This window comes from Trichosurus vulpecula, chromosome 1 (genome assembly GCF_011100635.1).
Source record: "Trichosurus vulpecula isolate mTriVul1 chromosome 1, mTriVul1.pri, whole genome shotgun sequence".
In the NCBI taxonomy this organism is placed as follows: Eukaryota; Metazoa; Chordata; class Mammalia; order Diprotodontia; family Phalangeridae; genus Trichosurus; species Trichosurus vulpecula.
Genome location: NC_050573.1, coordinates 144,786,766 through 144,808,985, shown reverse-complemented (window position 1 = coordinate 144,808,985; position 22,220 = coordinate 144,786,766). Strand labels below are relative to the sequence as shown.

Sequence of the window (22,220 nt, the reverse complement as noted above, 5' to 3'; positions counted from 1 at the left end):
TTTGCTACAGCAATCAAAGGTCAGTCATTCCTAAAATAGTTTGAAGGCTCATTTGTAAAAATATTTCCTTCTTTCTCATTTCCCCTTGATTCCATTGCTAGTTTATTTATCATCATGGAGATCACAAGGCGTTGGGGACTTTTTAAAAAATCAACATGGACATTTATTATCAAAGCAGAGGAAGCTGATCAGGGAGAAGGGTAAGGTCTGACTCCAGCACCTTTCATCTCTCTCTATAAAGACAGAGAAGATTCCAATCCAAAGAATTGTTGCCCCCTTACAATCCATTACTGAGTAGCAATCCTTTGTGGAGGACTACAGGTATCTGTGGGGGACACAAGACCTAGTTATAGTCTTCATTTTGCACCAACAAGAAAATTGGTGCAGTTTCCTTTACTAGTCTCAAGGATAGTATACTCTGATTCTGGTGAAAGCCTTTCCCAACCCCTTTAAATTCTAGTGCTTTCCCTCTCTTAGTTATTTTTCATTTATCCTTTCTTTATGTATCATTTGTATGTATTTATTCCCTTGTTGTCACTCCAATTAGATTGTAAACTCCTTGAGGACAGGGATTATCCTTCACCAGTTTAGCACAGTGCTTGGAAAATAGTAAGTACTTAATAAATGTGTATAGAGTGATTGAAATAGGGAGATAAATTTTCTTCTGTGTGGGTGTGGGTGTGGGTGTTTGCCCATGCTCTGAATGTGGTTTCCCTGGAGTTAGAAGAGAAGAGAGATAGCTTCATTTCTCCATATTCATACAATTCCACACCTGCTCTGTCTTTGGCAATAGTTCTCCCCTTGAAAGGACAGCTAGGTGGTGCAATAGATAGAGCACCAGACCTAGAGTCAGGAGGACTCATTTTCCTGAGTTCAAATCTGGCCTCAGTCCCTTACTAACAGAATGACTTTGAGCAAGTGACTTAACTCTGCCTCAGTTTCCTTATCTGTAAAATGAGCTGGAGAAGGAAATGGCAAACTACTCCAGTATCTTTGCCAAGAAAACCCTAAATGGGGTCATGGAAGAGTTAACATGACTGAAAAATGACTAAACAACTCCCCTTGGAAGATGTAAGGTAAGGCACGGCATTACTGTCCTCACTGATGCTTGCTATTGTACTCCTTGCTATATGAGATAATATATTTAAAGTGCCTTGCAAACCTTGAAGTACTATATAAATGTTAGCTGTCATTATTCTGATTACTAAAATTCTTAATTATTGCTATTGTCGTCACTTCTCTTTACTTATAGAGAGGACCAGTAGAAAGCTCCTTCTCTGAGCAAGTTTTTCTAATACTGTGCATGGGTACAGTGCTTTAAGTTTTATAGAGCCCTTTATTCTGAGCAACTCTAGAACGTAAGCAGTGCAAGGATCATCATTCCCATTTCACAGGTGAGGAGACTGAGAATCAGAAGGAAGATGATTTACCCAGGGGCACACAGCTTCAACCCAAAATTTCCAACTTCAGGATTCTTTCCTCTTTAATAGCCTGAATCTTGCCTGGTCTAATGATGACACTAGCTAACACTTTGTGGTACTTATAAGTTTTAATTCAATTCCAGTTTTAATTCAAAAAGTATTTATTAAGTGTCTATTATATGCAAGCATATTCTAGGCACTGGGGATACAAAGAAGAAATAACTTTTGCCCTCTAGGAGCTTACATTCTATCAGGGCAGAGGTTTTTAATCTTTTTTGTGCCATAGACTCCTTTGGCAGCCTGTGAATTCTCTTTCATTTTTGTCATTACTGATTCGTTTTTTCTTTCTCTTTAAAAAAACCCCACCGAATGGTCTGATGATTAATGTATTTTTAAAAAATAGTTCTTAGCTAATTCAATTTGGGGAGGGAAGATTCCTTTCATTTTTTTTAACCTTTACTTGATTTTCAGAATTTCTATTTTGATGTTTAATCAGGGGATGGGGTTAATTTGTTGGTGTTCTAGGTTTTTTTTTAATTTTATGCCCAATTAATTTATCTGTTCTTTCTCCCTTGTAAATGAAAGCATTAGAAACATAAAATTTCCCATAAGAACTGCTTTGGCTACATCCCAAAATTTTTGGTATGTTTTCTTGTTATTGTCTTCATCTCTAATGAAATTATCTCTTGTTTCTTTAGAATTAAGTGATTTCGTCCTCAATTCCTTTTTACTTCTTTCTCCACCAGCTGTGAAATTGAGGGAAATACATCATTCAGGCAGCTCAAACAGGCTTTCCAGAGCCAGTCATTAAATTTTCAGTGCGAACACCTTGAAATTGGCAAATGCTATGAATTAGGAATTAAATCTATTGTTTTATTGATTGTCTAGACATGAAAAAGGATGGAGAAAATGTTAATAATGCAGATTAAATTTCAAAGTGTATCATGCCAACTGTGAAAGACTTAGGTACTCTGCTCAATCCATAATCCGGGACAAGTCCAAAGGATTTATGATGAAAAATGCATCCACCTCTAGAGAGAGAACTGAGGAACTCTGAGTACAGATTGAAGCGTAACTTTTCACTTTATTTTTCTTGCTTTTTTTGCAATGAGGCTAATATGAAAATATGTTTTGCATGATTTCACATGTATGATTGATATCACATTGCGTGCCTTCTCAATGGGTAGGGAAGGGGGAGGAAAGAGGGAGAGAATTCAGAACTTAACATTTTTTCAAAAAAATATGTTAAAAATAAATACTCAAAAAAGTATACCCCTTCAGATGGCTGTGCTACTTTTGTTCCCTCACTTTGCTAAATTTCTATAGTTTAGTTGGTTTTACTTGAATGATTCATGTTTAGGGAAAAAATTTAAAGTTTGTTCCAACTCCTCCAGCAAATGAAAATAAACACTAACATTTTTTTTTCTAATTTTAAAAAATTTAAAAAGTGTATCGTGTATACTTTTTCCCCAGAGAGCTGGTTGTGAAACACACTGCTGATCATTATCCATCATAGAACAATGGAAAAAGGGACTTAGAGTCAGAGAACCTGAGTTTGAACCCCAGACCAGTTATTTAATTATGTGTGTGGACTTGGGCAAGGCCCTTAAACTCTGTGGGCCTTAGTTCCCTCCTCTGGAAGGTGAGATTATTTTTTTTGAAGCAAAGAAGAAAAATACACACCTGGGCATTCTGAATGCTGCTGACTCCACTTTTCTTGGTGATCAAGGCATAAAGCCTGGGCTATTGAATAGTCCCTTGCCCGGGTGGCATCTTTCAACATTGTCTGTACTGAGACTATTTGTTTTAACAGAAGTTTCATCAGCTGTTTCAGTGGAATTTGTTCCCCAAAGCTCAGAGCACTAAAACCTAGGGGCCTCTGCTGGGAATTTGAAGGAGGAAAGTCCAGGACATTTTATACGTGTGCAATCATGTAAAACATATTTCCATATTCGTCATTTTATGGAAGAAAATGAACCAAAAAGGAAAGAAGGAAAGAAAGTGAAAATAGCACGCTTCAGTCTGTATTCAGATGCCATCACTTCTTTCTCTGGAGACAGATAGAATTTTTCTTCATGTGTTCTTTGGGATTATAGGATACATTTTAAAAAACAAAAATGACAACAAACAGACGTTGAGAGCTGGAAGGGAACCTAGGACTCACTGAGCTCAATTCCTCATTTCAATAGAGAAGAAAACCAAGGCCCAGAAAAGTAAAGCTGCCATGAACTGATTTACCCAAGGTCACATAGCTAGTTAGTGAAAGGATCAGAACTTGAACTCTAGGCTTCCTGATGACCAGTGCTGTATTCACCATACCATTGTCATGTTGGTAGCCCTTACCAGGCATGCCCTAATGGTGTGGAGAATCTCAGAGGATTTTAACAGAGGCACAACTGAAGTCAGAAACTCATCTCAGACTACTCCCAAATGTGCCCAGTTTCCGAAGTAACAGGTCAACTCAACCACAGCATAAAATGCCATGAGAATTTAGAGTCAGAGGTCCTGGGTTTAAATCTTAGGCCTGCTACCTATGTGCCCATGGGCAAGCCAATTCACCTTTCTTGATCTCAGTTTCTTAGTTTGTAAAAATGAGGTTGTGGGTTTTGATGCTCACTTAAGGTCCCTTTCAGCTTTAAAGCCTGTTAAACCTATGAAGTGACTTGTCCAAGGTCATGTGACTATTGTAGCTGGTGGCAGAGTCAGGCCTAGAAGCCTAGATTAGAACCCTCCTGACTTCTACTTCAACACTGTCTTCACTATACCACCCATGTTGGTAACCAGGTATGCCCAAAGGCAGCCAAATTCTGGAGTGGTGGAGTCAGCTCAGTCATAGGCACCCTAGACACCCTATGGGAGAACATACGCAGTCTTATTCCCCCAAGGATTTGTGCACCAGCACAATAAAATCCTTAGAGATATGCTGATACTCAGGAATCCATTTTTAGCTGTTGGTCATCCTTCGTTCTTGAAGAGGACCAATGATATTAGCAGGGTGATGTCTTGACTTGCAAGTGAATTGAATTTAAGTGAGGCAGGGCTGTGCAGTCATCAGCCTCACTCTCTCCTCCAGATCATGAGTCCAATGGCAAGACATAGGTCAGGACAACTGACGATGGCCCCAAATGCAGACCTGGGAATCCAAGACCATGGAAGCTGCATTGCCTTTTGGCCACAAATATTGCCCTTGCTTCCTTTTTCCTTCTTCCAATAGACCTTGCTTCCTTACTCCTTCCTCTAACAGAAGCACTTAGTGTCTGGTGAATTGCAAAGAGCCAGGCTGGCACATAACATCCTTGCCTCTCCTGTTTAATTGAATAAACTGGCTGCCTGCAGCCTCTGCCTAACTTGCAAAGCAGATTCAAACTCCTGGAATAAAGGCTACACTCCTTCATAGCCATGTCTACAGCTCAGCTGTGGTTTCCTCCTCCCATCTCCTTTTCCTCCCCCTTTTCTAACATTCATATTTGAGGGAATAGTAACATTTCTAAGAGTCGCTTAGAGAATTCATCACACCAAGAGGTGGTAAGGACTGAAAATAGTTTCAAAAATGAAGACGGTGAGTTTATGAAATTGGATGCCCGTAGCTGTAAGTTCAAGGTCACTTCCTTGCCCTTTCAAGGTTGATGTTGAAGAAGAGAGCCACGTTCTCCCACGATAGTGCTTGGTGATGAACATTGTCAGAGAGATGATTTCACAGTTTGTTAGACCAAGACTCTCACTCGGTGTCAGTCAATAATTATCTGTTAAGCACCTACTATGTGCCAAGTGCCAGGAATACAAAGAAAAGTAAAAGTCAGTCCCTGCCCTCAAAGACCTCACAGTCTATTGGGGGAAACAGTGCCGTAACTATGTACAAGCCAGCCACGTACAAGATAAATAAGAAATCATCGGGAGAGGAAAGACACTAGAATCAAGGAGGCATGGGAAAGGCTTTCTGTGCAAGGCGGGATTTTCTGGGACTTGCAGGAAGTCAGGGAAGCCAAGAGGTGGTGAGAAGGAGGGAGAGGATTCCATGCATGGGAGAAAGCCAGAGAAAATGTCTAGAATGCCAGAGTCCAGTGTAAAATTTAAGAAGACTGGAAAGGGGGAGGCAAGGTTAAGAAAGAGGGTTATCCCTCTGATTGAATGTCAAACATCTGTTTGATCCTGGAAGTGATAGGGTGCCACTGCAGCTTATTGAATAGGGAGTGAGGGGGCAACACGATCAGATCTGTGCTTTTGAAAGATCACTTTAGGGGCAGCTAGGTGGTGCAGTGAATAGAGCACCGGCCCTGGAGTCAGGAGCAGTTGAGTTCAAATCCGGCCTCTAACACTTGCTGTCTGTGTGACCTTGGGCAAGTCACTTAACCCTGATTGCCTTGCCTCCCTCCCTCAAAAAAAGAATCATTTTTATTTCCCTACGGCATTTCCTATATGATTAATTGATCAATTGGTGAGTAAAAAACCAAGACTACTAAAGTTTTATGGGTGGTATGGAGGTGGGGAGGAGAAGGTGGAATCTCATGTCAACCAAGCAGAAAATATTCCAGTCACTGGCTCCAGAGAGCATGGCTGTGTTGTAAGGGCCACTGGGGCCACCCCAGGAATGGAAGAACATTCTAAAGTTAATTTAGATGGACTGGCCGTTCTAAGGGCACATCCTGTGTTTTTTCTTGCAGTCCCCTGGCAAACGGCCTGTTCGGTGTTCCCTCTGGGGAAAGCTTAACATGGCTTAGAGCCAACCTTCAAGCCGAGGAAAGCACCGTGTACCTTTCCTGAGCCATCAGAAGTCTTGATGGCCCCTGAGTTCTGAGTCTGAGACCTCTCCTTCTTTTCTACATTGGGCCTTGGTCGTGTACCCCTGAAAGGAGAAAACATTCACAAATCTTGGAGGTCTGCACATATTTAAAAAGATACATGACACAGTGGATTCAGCACAGAGTTTAGATTTAAGAAACCTGACTTCAAATCCAGCTTTAGACACTTACGAGCTGTGTGACCCTGGGTAAGTCACTTCACCTCTGTCTGCCTCAGTTTCTACAACTGAAAATGGGAAAAACACTAGCATCCATCTCCTAGGGGTTGCTGTGAGAATCAAATGGATTAGGAAATATTAAACACTTTTCAAACCTTAAAACAAATGCTAGCAATACTATTATTAACACCCAGCAGTACGTGGCAAACCTTAAAGCGTCATGTCAATGTGAATTATTTATTAAGCACCTGCTGTGTTCAAGGTCCTGAACTAGGGGCCAGATGATTTTTAAGGTCACTTTCAGCTCTAACATTCTGCGAGTCAAGGATTATATGGACCCTCTTCCCATAAAAGCTACCAAGTACTTAATTCTTCTCTGAGCCCAGGCTAGCACTGCATTCCTAGGCGACCGCAGAGGAAAGGCAGGTTTTCCTCTCTTATAGAGAAAGCAGAACTAGTTCTCAGTTACACAAAGGGCAGCCATCATTTCCATAAGAGAAATTCAGAAGAAGCCACACCACTTTGTGTGTTTGTGTGTGTGTGTGTGCACTTAATGATATGCTAATGGTATCTTACAACCTGTTCCTGTGATTCCTTGATCTCCAAGATAGACTCCATTAGGTTTTGTTTTTGTTGTTTTGTGAATATGTGTGTGTGTGTGTGTGTGTGTGTGTGTGTGTATGTGTATGAAGGAAGTTATTACAAGGAAGCTCCAAAGGTGGGGGCAATGAGCAATAGAAGAAGCAGGTCTTTCAGGTTGAAGAATTCTAGAAGCTGGTCATTTAATCTGGATAATATCAGAGAAGTAAATAAATCTATGGAAGGAAGAAAACCTTAGTGCCACACTGTCAGAGACTTTGAAAGGGATGGCATATGAACGTACTTATTCAGGTCCTGGCGTTCTCATTCGATGAAACTGTGGTCCCAAGATATAATCCTGCTCCTGGTAACTGACATGAGGGCAGCTTCAATATCCAGACCCATTGGAGTCCAAGGTCTAGGCAAGAAAAAGGAGACAAAGAGCAAAGAAGGAGCTTCACAGCTCTCATTTAGAGGATGAGACATACCCTTCCCCCTGCCCCTGATTCCCAGTAGAATGTAAACTCAGTGTAGGCTTGTTGGGGGTAGGGACTCTGTCCTTTTGTCTTGGTATGCCCAGCATCGGAATACTGCACAGAGTAGACACGTGACATCAGAAAAAAAAAACCCAATTAATACTAACAATTAGAGTTGTCCAAAGGTATATTGGCCTGCCTGGGGATGTAGTGGCTTTCTTGTCATTGGAGGTCTTCCAACCTCCCTTTCCAGAATTAATTCATGACACTCCCTCATGAACTCTAAGTGAAGCTAAACTAAGCTTGAACTTGGCAGTCCATACTCTTGCATAGGCTGTCCCCCATACATGGAATTTTCTCTCTACTCACCTCCAACTTTTAAAATCTTTACCCCTCCTCAAAGATCAGCTCAAGCTCCACCTCCAACATAAAGCTATCCTGATTCCCCCAGCTGCTAGCCCTCCCCTAAATACTTTGTATTTATTTTCTACGTATTTTTCATTTATTACAGATTTATTTCTATACATTTTCCTTATAGGTATTTGCATTGCTTCCTCTAATTGATGTTAGATCCTTGAGGGGAAGGGCTGTTTCATTTTCTTTTTGTATTCCCACCACCTAGAACAATGCCTGGTATGTTGTGGACCCCCTTAAAATTGGAAATTTAACTTTCCCCATCCCAAATAGCAATCATTTATACTCTGGGGAGCTCTTATGCCAAGAGATGAAATAGAGACTCAGAAAGGCTAATCAATGACCATAAGAAAATCACTTAGCCTCCAAGAGCCTCCATTTCTCCATCTCTTGGTATGTTAAATCTACTCAGAGTAAACAGTTTCTATTTGAGGTGGAGAAAACTAAATCTCCTATTTTGTCTCTATTTACAGTACCTTCCTCTGTTATAATTCATGATGCTTTTCTTTATACTGAACCATGTTGACTCTCCCAATAGATGGATTTCCTTTCTGTTTGATGTATTGCCACCAGCCATCAGTGATTGAAGGTAAACATGACTCTTGCTCCATAAAATTAGGAAGGATATCTTTGCCCCTAACATTGCACTTTGTCTAAACCTTCCTAAAACTAGCTAGTTTCCAGCTCAGTGGTCATTCTGCGCATTTACCCTCCCTCCTCTTAGCCTTCCTGAGGGCCAAGTTTCTGAAAACAATGCTGGCTGCTCTGAGACATGCTTCCATTCCCGGAATTGATCTTGAGTGTTTTTTTCCTGACAATAGACCTCAATCTAACTAAACTGAAGGTCCAAAAGTACCCCTGGCTCCTTTTCCCCCAGACGCAGCATTACATTACATTTTCTAGTCCTCGGAGACTTCTCTTATGCTTTTGAAAGGGCCCACCGAAGCGTCTCTAATTTCTATCCCCATTTCCTTCAGCATCTGTGTGTGTGTGTGTGTGTGTGTGTGTGTGTGTGTGTGTGTGTGTGTGTGTTCTGGGGGTCCTATCCATTTTTCAAATCTCAAACTTTCATTTAACCATTTCTGATATTATCTGTGTTGTTCCCTGCCCCTCCTCATCAATTCATTGTAATTTGATCCCGGATTAAGAAAATATCATTTCTTTAGTACATGTGAATGCACAGTCCTTGGAGAGTTTAATATTTTCCTTGTTCTTATCTCTTATATCACATTACCCTTTAACATTTAAGGAAGAAATTAACTTTGGCCTCCTTCATCTGCTGCTCATTGTTAATTGTTTGTGTTAATTCACATGCTTCAAATTGGCCATTTTCATCTTTGTTCCTGCATCAGGGCTTTGTGTCTGTGAAGCATGACCTTGAGTCAATCCCATCCCTTCCCTGAGTCTCAGTTTTATTTATCTTGTAAAATTAAACTCCAGAGGTGACATAACACAGTGGATAAAGAATCAGGATCAGAGCCAGGAAGACCTACATTCAAGCCTCACTTCTGATTCATACTGGCTGTCTGACCCTGGGAAAGTATGATATACTAGAGAATCAGAGGACCTGGGTTCAAATTCTGTCACTTACTAATAGCTGGTATTTGTATAGTGTTTTAAGGTTTATAGAATACTTTCACTATTCTATTATTATTACTCTATTATCTCATTTGACCCTGGGAAGTAGGTGTTATTATCCTGTATTAGCAAGGCAATAATCAAAATATAGATGATAATTGTAAATAAACCTGCGTGGTTCTGTATCACAAAATATAAGAAACTCTCCATATACAAGGTAGAAGAAGTAAACCATTTATTCAGACACCAGAGAACCAGATCCCAATACCAATAAGTCCAATCCACCATAGCAGCAAAGAAATTGATACACATTATCACAGCAAAAATGACTCCATCTCAAAACCATTCCTGCCCCCTGCTGGGGCCTTGCCACCAACAATCACTCACAGCACAGCTAGCACATGTCTGCTCTCTCTCTCAACTCTAACCATTCTGAGCATTTCCTGTTCCACCCTTCCAGTTCCTCTTGTTCAGCAAGTTCCTCCCACCACATGTGACTTAGGCTTCCTGTGATGTAAGCAGGTCACGTGAACCTATTAATGGGTGGGAAAGATCTTCAAATTTAAATTACCATTACATATCCCTATTTTACAGATAAGGAAACTGAAATAGACAGAGGTTAAGTGACTTGCCCAAGGTCATACAGCTAGGAAGTATCTGAGGCTGTCTTTGAACTCAGGTCTTTCTGACTCGTGCCCAATGCTCTGTCCAATGTACCTAGCTGCCTGTATTTGCTTGGCTTACCTCTTCCTGTATCTGTGTGAGTTGGAGTAAATCACTTAGCCTGTTTGGGCCGTTTAGGTCACTTCCCACTTTATATCTATGGTCCTATACTAATTTACTTGCCTTCTTAATGTTCCCACACCTTTCTAAAACTAAGTTTCAGAACACTCACCAATTTGTATTGGCAAAGGGAGTTTTCTCCCTGGGAGTGCCCTATGCTAATGACATCATCATAGGTTAAACAGAAAGAAATGGACTAGGTAATCATCAAGTTCCCTTTCATCTCCAACATTCTATATTTATCTTTTTGTGATAGTAGGTCAATTAGGAAGCTTTTCGATGATGTTAAGAAAGCAGACACACATTGTTGGCAGAGTTGTGATTTGGTTTAACTTGGAATAATGTAAGAAAAGTCATTAAACTGCTCATACCTTTGACTCAGCCATCTTACTACTGAGCATATATATGAAGGAAGTTAAAGGAAGAAAGAAAAGTCCCTTTAGAACAGAATATTCATAGCAAGATTTTTTGTTAGCAAAAAACTGGTAACAAAGTGGGTATCCATCAACTGGGGAAATGGCTGAACAAATTATGGATATGAATGAAGGGTTATATTGTTGTACCCTAACAATGGCAAATATAAGGAATTTAGTGAAACATGGTACGATGTATGATAACAGCAAGCTAGCATATATATGGTGCTTTATGGTTTGCCAAGCACTTTAAAAATATTATCTTATGTTATCCTCTGGGAGGTAGGCACTATTATTATCCCTGCCTTACAGATAAGGAAACTGAGGGAAACAGTGGTCAAGTCACTTGCCTAGGGTCACATAGCTGGTAAGTGTCTGAGGCTGGATTTGAATTCAGGTCTTCCTGAGTCCAAGTCCAGCACTCTATGAACTGTACTACCTAGCTGTCTAAATCGATAGAAAGTGAAAAAAGCAGAGCTAGGAGAGTAATGCACAAAATGACTACAGTAATATAAGTGAAAATAACTCTGAGAGGTAGTTGAACTCAGATTAAATGTAGCGGCTCTAGAGAACAGTGGCGCATGCTTCCCTCCCCTCTGTAAAGAAGTGGTGGATTATGGGTATGGAATGATGCCCACATTAACAGGTGCAATCATTGAGTCCATTGATTGTGTTCAACTACTTTTCTTTGTTACAAGGGAGAGTTCTATGCGATGGAGTAGGGTTGTAGGTAATACTGGGAAGCGACTATGGTATTTTTTAAATTTAAAATGTAAAAATAAAGCTCGTCATTTTCAGTTCATACTTAAAATACTCAAGGCTGTCACATCTGCAATGGACCATTTAAAACATAGATTTTCGTAGCCTTTTGTTAATTTGCTATGTGTATGAACTGAAATCTTGACTGTTTGGGTGGGTTGTTGCTCTTGACCTTAAATAGCATTTTATATCCAGAAATTTAAGAAAAAGCATGTAAAGAAATAGTTTCATCAGAATGGCTGTTCAAAATGGATTTATCTTAACAGAATTTATAAGAATAGTCCATTTTGTCACTTTCAATTCTAATTATGTCTGTATTATTGACAAAACCCCACCATTAGAATCCTTGTCCAATGCTTCTGGGGAGAAGATCCTGGGTACAAAACCAATTGGACAGTCATTAATATTGCTGTAGGCGAATATGGTTTGTTAATTGTATAATATTTATGTACATGGTTTATATTTTATAATGATTATAAATGGTAGAACTTACTGTATAAAGAGATATAGCACAGCATAGTGCAGGGGTGGAGAACCTGCAGCCTCGAGGCCTCATGTGGACCTCTAGGTCCTCTTTAACTGAATCCAAACTTCACAGAACAAAATCCCTTAATAAAAGGATTTGGTTTGTAAAACTTGGACTCGGTCAAAAGTCTGCATCCGAGGACCTAGAAGGCCACATGTGGCCTCGAGGCCACTGGTTCTCCACCCCTGGTATGGGGTACTGGACCTAAAGTCAAGAAGTCAGACCCAGTTCCCACCCTTGGACGCTTATTAGCTATATGAGCCTGGGCAAGCCACTAAACTTTTCTGTGACTTAGCACAGTGCCTGGCACATAGTAGGTGCTTAATAAACAATTGATTGAGTCAGTTTCTTCATCTGCAAATTAAGTAGGTCAGACTCAATGACCTCTAAGTTTCCTTTCAGATCTAAATCTATTATCCAATGACACTCTAGTTGTTTCTTACTCTTTACTTATGATACTATTTAATCTTGTTCCCAAACATTGGATTAGACATGTTTGTTTGCAGTAGATGCCCTGAATTAGAAGAGAGAATTCACAGTAGAAGTTTTTTCTTGATATGTTAGGCAGGTTCATGATTCAGCAACCTGTCAAAAAGGGAAAACTTAGCAAAAATGCTAAGATGCAAAGCTCTGAATAGTATATCAAGTCAATACCAACTGGCATTGATGGGCAGTCAAGTCAACATAGCTAAAGCAATAAGACATACTGAAGGAGAGAGAAGAATCAACCATGACCCAAGAAAGTCAAACCTCCTCCCCTCAGTCTCCAGTAGAGACAACCCAGGACCCAGAGTCCAAAAGCCCCAAGAATTGTACTGCCCAACAGACTATCAATGCTGATTCCAACCTGGTCCCCACAGCCATGATGAAAGAGAGCAAGCCTTGTGGGTCTGCTATCCTCACCACCACCACCGGACAGGTAAGCCCAAGCATTCTGGGAACCACAGTGCCCCCCAAAACCTCCCACTCTTCTACCAGCCCAGCCCTGAAAGTCATTATCCATTATCTAGGAAGCAAAAAAAATGGCAACCACCTATAATCTGTTATCCACAATGTTTCTTACTTTTCATTTTTAACTATGGTGAAGCATGTAGAGTGGGAGGAATAAATATACATTGTGACCTTAAAACAATAAGTATGGTTTTTATTAATGAAAATGACATTTAAAACATGCATTATCATCTGTTTTGCCACTGTACCCTAAGGACCACTTGGTCTTTCCCTCTGACTTGCTGCTGAAGCCTTATATATGTTGTTCCTCCCATTAAAAATATAAGTTTCTTGATGCCAGAGATTGTCTTGCTTTTCTATTTGCATCCTCAGCACTTACTACAGTGCAAGCACATTCATTCATTCATAGATAGAAGCAGGGAGGAGGACTAGAGAAATGGTTTCATGAAGACAGTAACATGGTTTTTCTGATAACCCATTATCTTCCCTTCCGCAAAGAGACAGGTCCCACCTCAATGACCATAGCTAACACACCTGTAGAACAGTAACTGGTCATGAAGAGCCTCAAACCCCAACCTAGAGTTAAAAGAAGCTAGGGCCAGCAAAATTATGCAAGTTTAGTCTCTCATTCTTAGACCACAGCCCAGCAGGATAAAGCAAATGTCATCAGCAAGAGTATCCCTCTTTCGTTCTTGAAGTAAATTCTTCTGGTCTTTAAAGAAGATACATAACTGCTCTACAACAACATTTTGTACAACTAGGTAACTCATGCATGTGTAAACAGCGGTAATGTTTGCAAAACCAAGATGAGAGAGATGCTAGAATAAAAGATGAATAGAGCATCATGCCTGAAGACAGGAAGACCTGAGTTCAAATCCAGCCTCATTCATGCACTAGTTGTGTGACCCTGGACTAGTCACTAACCCCTTTTTGCCTCAGTTTCCTCATCTGTAAAATGAGCTGGAGAAGGAAATGGCAAACCACTTCAGTATCTTTGCTAAGAAAGCCCCAAATTGGGTCATGAAGAGTTAGAAACAACAGAACAATGAAAATAATAAAAAATATTGCTAATGCTTCCCTATTCTGGGGATCCTTAATGCCTAACACAAAGGGGTAGGGGTTGGAGGATGAAAAAAGTATAACCCTAGCTTTTCTTTACTTTTAAAAATTTTCTTCATCCTCTCATGCCTTGCTTATAGAATCTATCTCCATAGATGCTTGGGAGGTTAGCGTCCCCCAGAGGAAACCATTCTGATTCTCCTGAAACTAAAGAGGACTCTTGCCTCTGGTCCATGCTATCCAATTTTTGACAATGCTAGGATTAACCCCCAAGAGCATAATCATGCTGATAAACCACTTTGCCCGGATAAATGGACCCATGATAGCTGGAAAAGTCGGGTAATACTGCGGATCAGTGGCTTCTCTATTTTAAAAAAGGTCCCTACTGTTTGTCCCTGATATCAGACAGTGACTCAGAGGTGACTACAGTTTTCGAGAAGTAGGTATACTGGGAAATGGGGGTGGGGGTGGCATTTGTAGTCTAAATGGATGACTGTTTAGTCAACCATGATTTTAGTGGGTGGGGATGGAAGTGGAGGAACTGGGGGGTGGGAGGAGAGACATAAATATTTGTCTATAAAACTTTCCCAGAAAAGAATAAGGCTAAGGTGCTAAAAAAAAGTAAGATTTTTTAAAAATTGGACATTTAAACTTGTGATTTTATCAGCAGGTGAAATATCCTCATCCCCTAGTAAAAGAGTCACCTTCCATTGAGAAAACTTCTTCCGCCAGTGTAGATCAGCAACTGACCTATAATTTAAAATCTTCTGAAGTTGCCTGGGGCAATGAGAGAATTAGTGACTTGCCCAGAGTCACACACTTAGTATGTGTTAGAGGCCAGGCTTGAACTTACATCTTCTTGACTCCAAGGCTAACTTTCCACCCTTTATACTGTGTTGCCTTTCAAAAGGAAAAAGAGATAATCCCACCAAAAAAACAAACCAACGTGTTTCAGGCTAAATAAAATGAAGCTCATAGAAAATGATCAGTTAATATGAATGATTAAATAGCTATTCCTAATGAGCAGCGCACAGTACTTGACATATATAGATACCAACCCTGCTCCAAAAATAAGACCAATTTCATGAATGAATATGGATGCAAAAACCCTAAATAAAATGCCAACTAAAAGATTACAACAATATATTACAAAGATTATATATTATGACCAAGCAGGATTAATACCAAGAATGTAGGGATGGTTTAACATAAGGAAAATTATTAACATAATTGATTATATCAATAATAAAAGCAAAAGAAGTTATATGACTAGATGCAGAAAAAGCCTTTGATAAAGCAAAACATTCTTTTATTGAAAACACTTGAAAGCTTAGATGTAAATGGATTTTTCCTTAAATTGATAAAAAGTATTTACCTAAAATCATCAGCAAGCATTATTTGTATTGCAGATAAGCTAGAAGCCTTCCCAGTAAGATCAGGTGTGAAACAAAGATACCCATTTGTCTCCAATAATATTGAATATTGTACTGGAAATCCTAGCAATAGCAGTAAGACAAGAAAAAGAAATAGAAGGAATCAGAATAGGAAATGAGGTAATAAAACTATCTCTTTTGCAGATGATATGATAATATGCTCAGAAAATTCCAAAGACTCAACTAAGTTAGTTGAAACAATTAATAATTTTAGTAAAGTAGCAGGATATAAGGTAAATCCACATGAATCACCAGCATTCATACATATATATATATATATATATATATATATATATATATATATATATATATATATATATATATATATCACAAACAAAAACCTGCAAGAAGAGATAGTAAGAGATACCCTGTTTAAAATAAGTCTAGACAGAATAAAACACCTGGGAGTATACTTGTCAAAACAAACTCAGGAACTGTATGAACAAAATTATAAAACAAAACTTTTTATACAAACAAAATCAGATTTAAATAATTAGAGAAATATTAGTTGTTCATGAGAAGTTTAGTACAGTATTATAATAAAAATGACAATTTTACCTAAATGAATTTGTGTATTCAATGCCGTTTCAATTAAATTTCCAAAAAAGTATTTTACTGAATTAGAAAAAACTAAAAAAAATTCATTTGGAAGAACAAAAGGTCAAAAATATCAAAGGAACTCATGAAAAAGAAATATAAAGGAAGGAAGTTTAGCAGTATTGGATCTTAAATTATATAAGGTAGAACAGCGGAACAGAGTAGACATACAATTTACAACAGCACAAGAGAATAGTAACCATGAATTTGACATAAAGATTTAAGTTTTGGGAATAATAATTTATTATTTGGTAAAAAATTGTTGGGAAAGCTGGAAAGGAGCCTGGCAAAAATTGGGTAGAGACCAGTATCTTTTATACCATTTACCAAAATAAGGTCAAATGGATACATGACCAAGATATCTTACAGTTTCTTAAAGGTAAAGGTCCTGTTATTCAGCAGCACAGTTAGCTAGGAATTCCAAGCCTACTTGAAAGAGCAGATAGCCAGCAATGGACTGCACTGAACTTGTAGCAAACTGAATCACTTTTTTAAAAAAAGTGAATAATTTACTAGACTTTCCTGGAGATTTTTTTTTGCTTTAATAGAAAATGGTTTATGTGGACATAAATTTTATAAATGTTAAAAATTGAAATAATGTTTCCCCTCATAATAAGCTAATTTGGAGAACTAATGTTAATCTTGATAGCAAAAGACCTGAATTTATGGTATAAAAGTAATTCTGAAAATGAAAAACAAAAATTTTTGGTTTCTTAAAAAAGAATACTTTTAAAAAAATGTTTAAGTTCAATGATATGTACAAAATATGCTCCAAAAATATTTGCTGAATGAATGTTTTAAGTGTCCAGCATCATTTAACCTAAATTGGTCAAGCTATGCATTTTTGGTCATGAATATAGATAAAATAAATAGAAAATAGAATAAAAAGCATGAATGTCTCATTAAAAACATTAATATGACATAATTTCATAAATACAAAATGAAAGCTAGACTTGAAGTCCATTTCTTCTTTAACTCACGATTTTTTGCAGTTAAAATAACTAATTTAGAAGCTTCTACAAATCTTATATTCCTATTTTTAAAAAAAATTTTTAGAAATTTTTAAATTGCACAGTTAATTTTATTGAACTTAATCAATTATTAAAAATCAAGTATCAAAATTTAAAAGTGCTTGAAATGTTTTCATCTTATTTCAACTTTATTGCTTTGTATAGACAGGTATTTCTCATTTTATTGCAAATCATTTATGGAATTTAAAGCTTTAATTAGGATAAAAAATTACTCTGTTACCTTAAGATTCAAATTTATAACAATCCCTAGCAAGGGGAAGTAGATCTGTAGCATATTCACTGTGTAAGAGCAAAGGATCAGGACTGCAAGTGATGCCTTCCCTACTGCCATGACTGATTTCTGGGCCAGTGGACCACTTGTGAAGCAGGTCTTTAGTTTATGGGACTTTCAAACCAAGGGATGGACTCTTTCCTTGTAGATACATCTGTAAGTTGTGCTTCTCTACAATTCATCTTATTTCCCACTCTTTTCCTGTTGTAGCATCATCCTTTGAGAATACAGTTGACAGTAGAACAAAATTCCATCAAGCCAGCTCATAACGCAATTCTTCCATGAACTGAGAATACCTATTATTTATAACATAATTTTACCTTTGAGATTTTGTGCAAAAACACCTGAATCTACTTCTGAAAGGAAAGAAAATTCTGTTTGGTAACTTGATTTCATATCAATATCTATGAGGTAGAATGATTTTCTTCTTTTCTTGCCCATAAATATTTCTTAATGTAAAAATTTTTATTCCACAGGAAAGGGTTCCAAAGCTTTTTCTGCATTCTTCCAGTTGTGAAAATTCTCTTTGTACCATTCCGTTGTTTTCTTTATTCCTTCTTTCCAGGTAACTTTAGGTCTCAATCCTAAACCGTGCATTTTTTTCTGATTTCATAGGCTATCTCATGTCATTGGAAGGTTTATCATCAAAATAATGAACCCAATTTTCCATTGCAGACTCTGAACTGGTCTCTTTGATCAATTGTACCAATTCTTTGACAAGTTGTGCAAGTGACATCTCAAAATTGGTTCCTATAGCATAAAGGAAATTTCTTTTTTGGAGTCCTGAACCATAAATGCAACATTTTCTGTTGTGTTGCAATAAAGATATAAATTTTGGAATAACCTTTTCTGGATACTGATGTGGTCCATAAACATTACTGCCCCTTGTGATAACAACTGGAAAGTTATACTGTTCCCAGTAAGACTGTACAAAACATTCTGCAGCTGCTTTAGATGATGCATAAGGATTTGTAGGTTGTTTTGGTGAAGACTCATCAGATTCCTCATCAAGGCTACCTCCATATACTTCATCAGAGCTCACATAAATGAATTTCTCTACTCTGGCTTCATAAGCAGCACTCACCAAAACATGGGTACCATAAACATTGACATAGGTAAGCTCCAAGGCATGGACAAATGAAAGATATGTGTCTGAGATGCAAAATGTAGTACTATATCTACCTTCTCAGTTTCAAAAAGCAGTTTTATGAAGTGAGGTTCACAAATGTCCCCCTGTATAAACTTGTAGTTTTGTTTGTTGGAAATGGTTTCAAGGTTCTTCAGGCTTGCACAGTAGTCCAGCTTGTCAAGATCTATGATCATATAGTCTGGATAATCTTCTACTAGAGAGACTATCACATGCAATGCACTCCCATCTCTTCCACAAGCAAGACACTCCATCATCACATGGATGGTAATGTTGAGGTTTGGTGTTGAGGGGGTGCTCGAGACCCCAAAGTACCGACACGCCAGGTCCTGCTGAAAGAATTCGACTCAAGCCAAGGAAAAAGACAAAGTTTATTAAGAATTAGCTATATTGGCCAGATCCTCAAGAAGTCACTGAGCCCTAGACTCTTAAGGAATCTGAGCCCTAGACTCTTAAGGAATCTGAGCCTAGACTCTTAAGGAATCTGAGCCTGGAGATTTTAATATCATTAGCTGCTGGGATGTATAGGAAGGAAAGAATACTTGATGGACAGAGGTATCATTAATAAAAATCATTAATACAAAAAAATTTATAAATTTTCCCTCCTAATTTTTAAAAGGTAATGGTTGGAGGGAGAAAGGTGTTATATCTTCATCATTATTAAAATAATTTTAAAAATGAGAACATAACTATGATGGTTATGATAAATTATGCTCAATATATAAAATTCTTAACTGGGCTCAACAAGTAAAAAATTCCTAATTTGTCCCAAGGAATAACAATGACTGAAAATGAGCTTGATTTCAGAGGTCAAAATGAACTAACGGATGAACGTGATAGCGACAAAAACTTTGGTGCTCTGCAGTCAAGGTGCATGAAACTTAAGGCTACATAGAAATCTGAGGCTGTGTATGTTAAGAGACTATCATTCTAGATTCAAAATGTAACTGGAAGAACATATTTAGAGTAGTTAAAACCTACACAATGCCAATCATAACATATTTTGGCATGATAAAATAGTGTCCACACAAAAACCAATACAATGTTAACAAAACATTGGGTTCATAACCCAAGAAATCTATAGAAATATTAGAAAAAATAAAAAGACAAAGAAGAAGTTTGATGGATGTTCTCAGAATGCATGATAAACGTGATAAAAAAATCACAGAAATACTTTTACAACAAAGAGACCACATTAGACAAAACAACTGTAAAGGCAGACATCAGGTATGTGTCACTGGGCTTGTTAAATGGAAATAAAAGTGGTTTATCTCCAGATGGAGCCTATGAAATGGCTAAGATCCAAGATACCCACAGGAATTCAACTGACAACATGTCAATAAAGGAGTATTGAGTCATACCGACTTTGTTTATAGAAATAGAGGAGTTAAGGATAGTTATTCAGTATCCAGTCATTGCTATTAGAAATGATAGAAAATGAATTCTTCAAAGATTCTGGTCCTATTCATTGATGTAGTTGTGCAATGAGCTAATGACAGTGACTCAGAATTCAATCATTGCTATTAGAAATTATAGAAAATGTTTTCTTAGGGATCCTGGTCCTATTCACTGATGTAATTATGCAACGAAGTGGCAGAAAATGTGCAATATGGTACTATAGTTTGCAAAGTTTGCATCTACCATATACCTAGAAACAGGATCAGGAGACTAGAATTACATACTGGAAGCTTGCTATCCTGTATAAACAGACTAATCCCTGTGATTCAAATCCAAACCTCAAAATATCCTGGAGAATTCCACAAATAAACTATGCTTGTACTAGAACATTATTACATACAGAACTCTTCCCTGTAGCCTTCTGGACATAGCATTGATACCTGAAAATTGAGGAATAATTTTAAAAAATAGATATTGCTATGCCAAGGACTCAGAATTTTCAAATTACAAGGAATGAAAAGCTTTTAAAATAATAGGGAACTAGCAGGAAACATTAAAACTGTGTGGGAACAGGGGGTAGTTTATATCATTCCTTTGGCTTGTCTGCTACTCCAGTTATTCCAGAATAATTGCCTTGGTTTTGGTGGGTCTACAGAAGATGAGCTTACATTATGATTTGTTGTTCAATCATTTCAGAAGAGTATCTGACTCTTTGTGCCCCCATTTGGGGTTTTCTTGGCAAAGATATCAGAGTGGTCTACCATTTCCTTCTCCAGCTCATTTGGCACATGAGGAAAGTGAGGCAAACAAAATTAAATGAGTTGCCCAGGGTTACACAGTAAGTATCTGAGACTGGATTTGAACTCAGGAGGATGAGTCTTCCGGACTCCAGGCCTGGCTCTCTATCCACTGTGACAACTACCTGCCCAAACATCATGATACTCTTAATGCCAAAAACAAACAAACAAAGTCATTTTGTCTACCTGCGCTACAGCCCACAGAACATTAAATATAAAAAGATAATAACAGGATAGTGACTTGCTGTCAGACTATTTCTACTGAGCTCCATCAAAAATGGTGCGAAGAATAAGATTATGATGGTGATATGAAAAGCAGTTATTTTATCCACTTGTACAAAAGTCCACCAGTTATTAAATACAAAAGGATAAAAACAGGACAACAACTTATCCCAGGACTATTTCTATCCTAACTCAACCGAAATAAATAAGAATGGATTGAATAGTAACAACAACCATAATATTTTAATATAGGTGCCAGTCTACCAAATACTGTCAGTCAAGTAGCATTCATTAAGTGTCTACTTTGTGTTAGGGTCAGCTAGATGGAGCAGTGGATAGAGCACCAGGCCTGGAGTCACGAAGACTCATCTTCCTGAGTTCAAATCTGGCCTCAGACACTTATTAGCTGTGTGATCCTGGGCAAGTCTCTTAACCCTGTCTGCCTCAGTTTCCCCATCTGTGAAGTGAGCTAGAGAAGGAAATGGCAAACCACTCTAGTATCTTTGCCAAGAAAACCCCAAATGGGGTCATGAAGAGTTGGACATGACTGAACAATAAAAAGTAATAATGATAAATGATATTTACATAGCACATTACATACTTTATCTCATTTGCCTCCTACAACCACTCTCTTGTGAGGTAGGTGTTCTTACAATCCCCATTTTATAGATGGAGAAACTGAGGCCAGTTTTTGCTCAAGGTCATAGTTTTTCTGCCTCCAAGTTAAGTTGTTTTTTTTTCCCCACTAGCCCACAGTGTCCCACACCTGGAGCATAAGGAGAAGATTATTTTCTAGCTAATAAATCTCAGGTCAGAGTCTGGTTCTCACTTCTTGGTCCTAGCTTTAGAAGCATTAGATGTGGAGTTGGAAGAAACATCAGAGATCATTCAGTTCCGTTCCCTAATTTTACAGATGACTGGTACAGTGAATAGAGCATAAGGACTGGAGTCAGAAGACTTGGGTTCAAATCCTACCTCGAACACTTAGGGCCTATGTGACCCTGAGCAAGTCATTTTATCTTTTTGTGCCTAAATTTCCTCACCTATTAAATGAGGAGCATAATAGTAAGTCTCTCAGAGGGTTGCTTTGAGGATCAAATAAGCCAATCTATGTAAAGTACTTTGTAAACCTTAAAATGTTGGCTATTGTTGTTGTTGAGAAGAAACAGGGAGGTTAAGTGATTCGCCCTAGTCACACAGCTTAATAAGAGGCCGAGCTAGGATTTGAACCCTGGTTCCAGATCTAGCTTTCCCTCTCTCTCCCCAGCTCCCTCCACTCTATGGATCTCTCAGAAAATCTTTAGCCCCGTCAGGGAATTCTGGGCCAGTGACCTTCTAGTGGTATGGGGCTTTTTTAAGATACAGATTGGAAATGATACAGATCATTCCTGCAGATTTTTATCAGCTG

The 22,220-nt window shown here is 38.2% G+C and overlaps 1 pseudogene; it reads right to left on the bottom strand.

Annotated features, from left to right (window-relative positions):
• Positions 1 to 17,713: 17,713 nt before the first annotated feature.
• LOC118834934 lies at positions 17,714 to 18,649 on the bottom strand (annotated as a pseudogene).
• Between the last annotated feature and the right edge of the window lie 3,571 nt (positions 18,650 to 22,220).